At 40.1% G+C, this 6,439-nt stretch overlaps 2 long non-coding RNA genes across 2 annotated transcripts in view; both read right to left on the reverse strand.

Moving 5' to 3' along the window:
* LOC110269030 lies at nt 1-853 on the reverse strand. Its single transcript, XR_002357957.1, has 2 exons — nt 376-853; nt 1-300 (listed from the first exon to the last, which is right to left on the reverse strand). It is a non-coding gene; the product is annotated as an uncharacterized LOC110269030 (long non-coding RNA).
* LOC107617352 overlaps nt 2,216-6,439 on the reverse strand; it is a 21,323-nt gene continuing 17,099 nt past the window's right edge. Inside the window, exon 6 of the long non-coding RNA XR_002359788.1 lies at nt 2,216-2,265. This is a non-coding gene — a long non-coding RNA (uncharacterized LOC107617352). The remainder of the gene's footprint in view (nt 2,266-6,439) is intronic.

Consider the following 6,439-nt stretch of genomic DNA (forward strand, 5'->3'; position numbering starts at 1 on the left):
TATCCAAATCAAACAGGAACCAGTGCAGAACCAACAACACTAATTTGCATACCAACATTACAATACATTGAAACAGAAATCAGTCAAAACTCAAAGTAGAACTAAAAACTAAATAAATAGATCTTTATAATAGCATAGTATGTTTTTTAAATATCCAGAATATCTTCAAAAAAATTTTGAACTGAGATCAAGAATGAATTGACATAATAGAGAGTTTCAAACCATATAATAAAAGAGAATTAACACAATCAAACAGAAATTAGACTTACAAGTAACCCAATGCAGGATAGCACGATGAACCTAAACAGCATTAAGATCATTAATGGTTCATATCAACCCTTAGAGAAAGTAAGCAGTAGGCTGATCTTATGCTACCTGACCAAGACTAGCAGCGGCTATTGGCCGATCTTCAAACTCCCTAAACAGTAAGCTAATGGGAGCTCCCAATTCATTATCAATGAAGCTTTTTGCTTTCTTTGGAGAGAAGGCAGGGACTTTGTCCTATCAAGAACAATCTTATATTCAGAATACATTGATCTAAGCATCAACATTTACCATTTCATGTCAAGAAAGCCAAGAAAAGTGTATTGGGAATAGTTGAATGAGAGTTAAAAAGCCAAGCCTTGTCAATATTAGGAATAGTTGTGAATTCTTGAAGCAAGTTAGAAAGGGAAGCATATTTGTCTTCCTCAGTGTCAAGGGTTGGAGTTTGATTCTACATATCCATGGCTGAAACTAACAGCAAACAGAATCATGAAACTGCTTTCTGTATCAGTATGCATGAGTGGTGCATGAAATTGTGATCCTTAACAACGGCGCCAAAAACTTGGTGCTCGGAACGTAATTCACACACTTTGTCACAACTTCGCACAACTAACCAGCAAGTGCACTGGGTCGTCCAAGTAATAAACCTTACGTGAGTAAGGGTCGATCCCACGGAGATTGTCGGCTTGAAGCAAGCTATGGTCACCTTGTAAATCTCAGTCAGGCAGATTCAAATGGTTATAGAGTTTTAATAATTAAAAGATAAATAAAATGTAAAATGGGATAGAGATACTTATGTAAGTCATTGGTGAGAATTTTAGATAAGCGTATAGCGATGCTTTCGTTCCTCCTGAACCTCTGCTTTCCTGCTGTCTTCATTCAATCATTCCCACTCCTTTCTATGGCAAGCTTTGTGTAGGCCATCACCGTTGTCAATGGCTACTTCCATCCTCTCAGTGAAAATGGTCCAAGATGTGCAGTCACCGCACGGCTATTCATCTGTCGGTTCTCGACATACTGGAATAGGATTCAGTAATTCTTTTGCATCTGTCACTACGCCCAGCACTTGCGAGTTTGAAGCTCGTCATAGCCATCATTTCCCAGATCCTATTCGGAATACCACAGACAAGGTTTAGACTTTTCGGAATCAAGAATGGCTGCCAATAGTTCTAGCCTATACCACGAAGACTCTGATCTCACGATTAGAAGGCTAAGAGATACACATTCAAGCTTGTTTGCATGTAGAACGGAAGTGTTTGTCAGGCACGCGTTCATAAGTGAGAATGATGATGAGCGTCACATAATCATCGCATTCATCATGTTCTTGTGTGCGAATAGATATCTTAGAGAAGAAATAGGTTTGAATTGAATAGAAAAACAGTTGTACTTTGCATTAATTCATGAGGAACAGCAGAGCTCTCTAGAAACTCTACCGTTGAAAATACATAAGAACAAGGTCCAGGCATGGCCGAAGGGCCAGCCTCCCCAAATGGCATATGAATTCGAAAATAAGGGAAAAGACCCCTAGTACAATAGTAAAGAGTTCTATTTATCCTAAGCTAGTTACTAGGGTTACATAATTGAGTAAATGATGCATAAAATCACTTCCGGGCCCACTTGGTGTGTGCTTGGGCTGAGCATTGAAGCTTCCACGTGCAAAGGTCTTCCTTGGAGTTAAACACCAGTTTGTAACCTATTTCTGGCGTTTAACTCTGCTTTGCAACCTATTTCTGTCATTTAACTCCAGAATAGGGCAGAGAGCTGGCGTTGAACGCCAGTTTGCGTTATCTAAACTCGGTCAAAGTATGGATTATTATATATTTCTGGAAAGCCCTGGATGTCTACTTTCTAACGCAATTGAGAGCGCACCATTTGGACTCTTGTAGCTCCAGAAAATCCACTTTGAGTGCAGGGAGGTCAGAATCCAACAGCATCTGCAGTCCTTCTTCAACCTCTGAATCTGATTTTTACTCAAGTCCCTCAATTTCAGCCAGAAAATACCTGAAATCACAGAAAAACACACAAACTCATAGTAAAGTCCAAAAATGTGATTTTTATTTAAAAACTAATAAAAATATATTAAAAACTAACTAAATTATACTAAAAACTATGTAAAAACAATACCAAAAAGTGTATAAATTATCCGCTCATCACAACACCAAACTTAAATTGTTGCTTGTCCCCAAGCAACTGAAAATCAAATAGGATAAAAAGAAGAGAATATACTATAGATTCCAAAATATCAATGAAACTTAGCTCCAATCAGATGAGCGGGACTAGTAGCTTTTTGCCTCTTGAATAGTTTTGGCATCTCACTTTATCCCTTGAAGTTCAAAATGATTGGCATCTATAGGAACTTAGAATTCAGATAGTGTTATTGATTCTCCTAGTTCAGTATGTTGATTCTTGAACACTGCTACTTTATGAGTCTTGGTCGTGGCCCTAAGCACTTTGTTTTCCAGTATTACCACCGGATACATAAATGCCACAGACACATAACTGGGTGAACCTTTTCAGATTGTGACTCAACTTTGCTAAAGTCCCCAATTATAGGTGTCCAGGGTTCTTAAGCATACTCTTCTTTTGCTTTGGACCTCGACTTTAACCGCTCAGTCTCAAGTTTTCACTTGACACCTTCACGCCACAAGCACATGGTTAGGGACAGCTTGGTTTAGCCGCTTAGGCCAGGATTTTATTCCTTTAGGCCCTCCTATCCACTGATGCTCAAAGCCTTAGATCCTTTTTACCCTTGCCTTTTGGTTTTAAGGGCTATTGGCTTTTTGCTCTTGCCTTTTGGTTTAAAGAGCTTTTGGCTTCTTCTGCTTGCTTTTTCTTTTTCTTTCTTTTTTTGCCATTTTTATTTTCTCTTTTTTTTTTGCAAGCTCTTCTCTATTCACTGCTTTTTCTTGCTTCAAGAATCAATTTTATGATTTTTCAGATTATCAAATAACATGTCTCCTTTTTTATCATTCTTTAAGAGCCAACATATTTAACATTCATAAACAACAATTTCAAAAGACATATGCACTGTTCAAGCATTCATTCAGAAAACAAAAAGTATTGTCACCACATCAAAATAATTAAACTAGTTTCAAGGATGAATTCGAAACCCTGTACTTCTTGTTCTTTTGTTTTTAGAACATTTTTCATTTAAGAGAGGTGATGGATTCATAGGACATTCATAACTTTAAGGCATGGACACTTAAATACTAATGATCATGTAACAAGACACAAACATAAACATAAAGCATAGTAAATGAAAAATAGGAAAATAAGAACAAGGAGATTAAGGAACGGGTCCACCTTAGTGAGGGTGACGTCTTCCTCTTCTTGAAGAACCAATGGTGCTCTTGAGCTCCTCTATGTCTCTTCCTTGCCTTTGTTGCTCCTCCCTCATAGCTCTTTGATCTTCTCTAATCTCATGGAGAATGATGGAGTGCTCTTAGTGCTCCACCCTTAGTTGTCCCATGTTGGAAATTAATTCTCATAAGAAAGTGTTGATTTGCTCCCAATAGTTTTGTGGACGGAAGTGCATCCCCTGAGGCATCTCAGGAATTTCATGGTGCGGGATTTCCTCATGCTCTTGTTGAGGTCCATGATCTCTTGTTTGCTCTATCCTCTTCTTGGTGATGGGCTTATCCTCTTCAATGAGGATGTCTCCCTCTATGTCAATTCCAACCGAATTGCAGAGGTGACAAATGAGGTGAGGAAAGGCTAACCTTGCCAAAGTGGAGGACTTGTCAGCCACCTTGTAGAGTTCTTGAGGTATAATCTCATGAACTTCCACTTCCTCCCCAATCATGATACTATGGATCATGATGGCCCGATCTATAGTAACTTCAGACCGGTTGCTAGTAGGAATGATTGAACGTTGAATAAACTCCAACCATCCTCTAGCTACAGGCTTAAGGTCCAGTCTTCTCAATTGAACCGGCTTGCCTCTTGAGTCAACTTTCCATTGAGCTCCTTCCACACATATGTCCATGAGGACTTGGTCTAACCTTTGATCAAAGTTGACCCCTATAGTGTAGGGGCGTGCATTTTCTTCCATCATTGGCAAGTTGAACGCCAGAGTTACATTTTCTGGATTGAAATCTAAGTATTTCCCCCGAACCATGGTAAGCCAATGCTTTGGATTCGGGTTCACACTTTGATCATGGTTCCTAGTGATCCATGCGTTTGCATAGAACTCTTGAACCATTAAGATCTCGACTTGTTGAATGGGGTTGGTGAGAACTTCCCAACCTCTTCTTCGGATCTCATATCGGAACTCCGGATACTCATTCTTTTTGAGCTTGAAAGGAACCTCAGGGATCACTTTCTTCTTGGCCACAACTTCATAGAAGTGGTCTTGATGGACTTTTGAGATGAATCTCTCCATCTCCCATGACTCAGAGGTGGAAGCAGTTGCCTTCCCTTTCCTCTTTCTTGAGGTTTCTCTGGCCTTAGGTGCCATTAATGGTTATGGAAAAACAAAAAGCAATGCTTTTACCACACCAAACTTAAAATGTTTGCTCGTCCCTAAGCAAAAGAAGAAAGAAATAAGGAGAAGAGGAAGAAAATGGAGGAGATGGAGGAAGAAGGTGTATTCGGACAAGGGGAAGAAGAGAGGGTTGTGTTGTGTGAAAATGAAGAAGGAATGAGGGGTTTATATAGGAGTGGGAGGAGGTTTAGGGTTCGGCCATTAGGGTTGGGTTTGGGAGGGAAAAGATTTTGAATTTTGGAGGTAAGTGGGGTTTATGGGGAAGAGAGAACGGATGTGATTGGTGAAGAGGCGATGGGGAAGAGTGATTGAGGTGATTGGTGATGGGTATTTGTGGAAGAGAGTTATGAAAAGGTGTGAAGAGGAGAGAAGAAAATGTGGGAATCCTGTGGGGTCAAGGACTTAACATCCCTGCTCCAATTAGGCGTGTAAAACGCCCTTAGCATGCATGTCTGGTGTTAAATGCCAGCTTGCTGCTTGTTTTTGGCGTTAAACGCCCAAATGTAGCCTGTTTCTGGTGTTTAACGCCACTTCCATGCTCTGTTCTGGCGTTAAACACCAGTCTGGTGCTTGTTTCTGGCGTTTAACGCCAGCTTGATGCTTCTTTCTGGCGTTAAACGCCAGTTTGATGCTTCTTACTGGCGTTTAAACGCCACTAAGTTCTTCCTCCAAGGTGAGCTATTTTTAAAGTTGTTTTTCATTATGTTTTTGATTTTTCAGTAGTTTTTGTGACTCCACATGATCATCAACCTAAAAAAAACATAAAATAACAATAGAAAATAAAATAGATATAATTAAATAACATTGGGTTGTCTCCCAACAAGTGGTTCTTTAGTGTCAATAGCTTGATAGTGAGCTCTCATGGAGCCTCACATATATTCAGAGCATTGTTGGAACCTCCCAACACCAAACTTAGAGTTTGAATGTGGGGGTTCACCAAACTTAGAGTTTGGTTGTGGCCTCCCAACACCAAACTTAGAGTTTGATTGTGGGGGCTTTGGTTGACTCTGCAGTGAGAGAAGCTTTTCATGCTTACTCTCCATGGTTATAGAAGGAGATCCTTGAGTTTTAAACACAAGGTTGTCCTCATTCAGTTGAAGGACCAATTTTCCTCTATCCACATCAATCACAGCTCTTGCTATGGCTAGGAAGGGTCTTCTAAGGATGATGGATTCATCCTCATCCTTCCCAGTGTCTAGGATTATGAAATCAGCAGGGATGTAAAGGCCTTCAACCTTTACTAACACATCCTCTACTAGTCCATCTAGTCCATAACTTGAGTTGTCTGCCATCTCTAATGAGATTCTGGCAGCTTGCACCTCAAAGATCCCAAGTTTCTCCATTACAGAGAGTGGCATAAGGTTAATGCCTGACCCCAGGTCACACAGAGCCTTCTCAAAGGTCATGGTGCCTATGTTACAGGGAATTAGGAATTTACCAGGATCCTGTTTCTTTTGAGGTAATTTATGCCTATCCAATGCATTCAGTTCATTGGTGAGCAAGGGAGGTTCATCTTCCCAAGTCTCATTACCAAATAACTTGGCATTCAGCTTCATGATTGCACCAAGGTACTTAGCAACTTGCTCTTCAATAACGTCTTCATTCTCTTCAGAGGAAGAATACTCATTAGAGCTCATGAAGGGCAGAAGGAGGTTCAATGGAATCTCTATGGTCTCTAGATGAGCCTCAGAT

Source organism: Arachis ipaensis, chromosome B01 (assembly GCF_000816755.2).
Source record: "Arachis ipaensis cultivar K30076 chromosome B01, Araip1.1, whole genome shotgun sequence".
Lineage (NCBI taxonomy): Eukaryota > Viridiplantae > Streptophyta > Magnoliopsida > Fabales > Fabaceae > Arachis > Arachis ipaensis.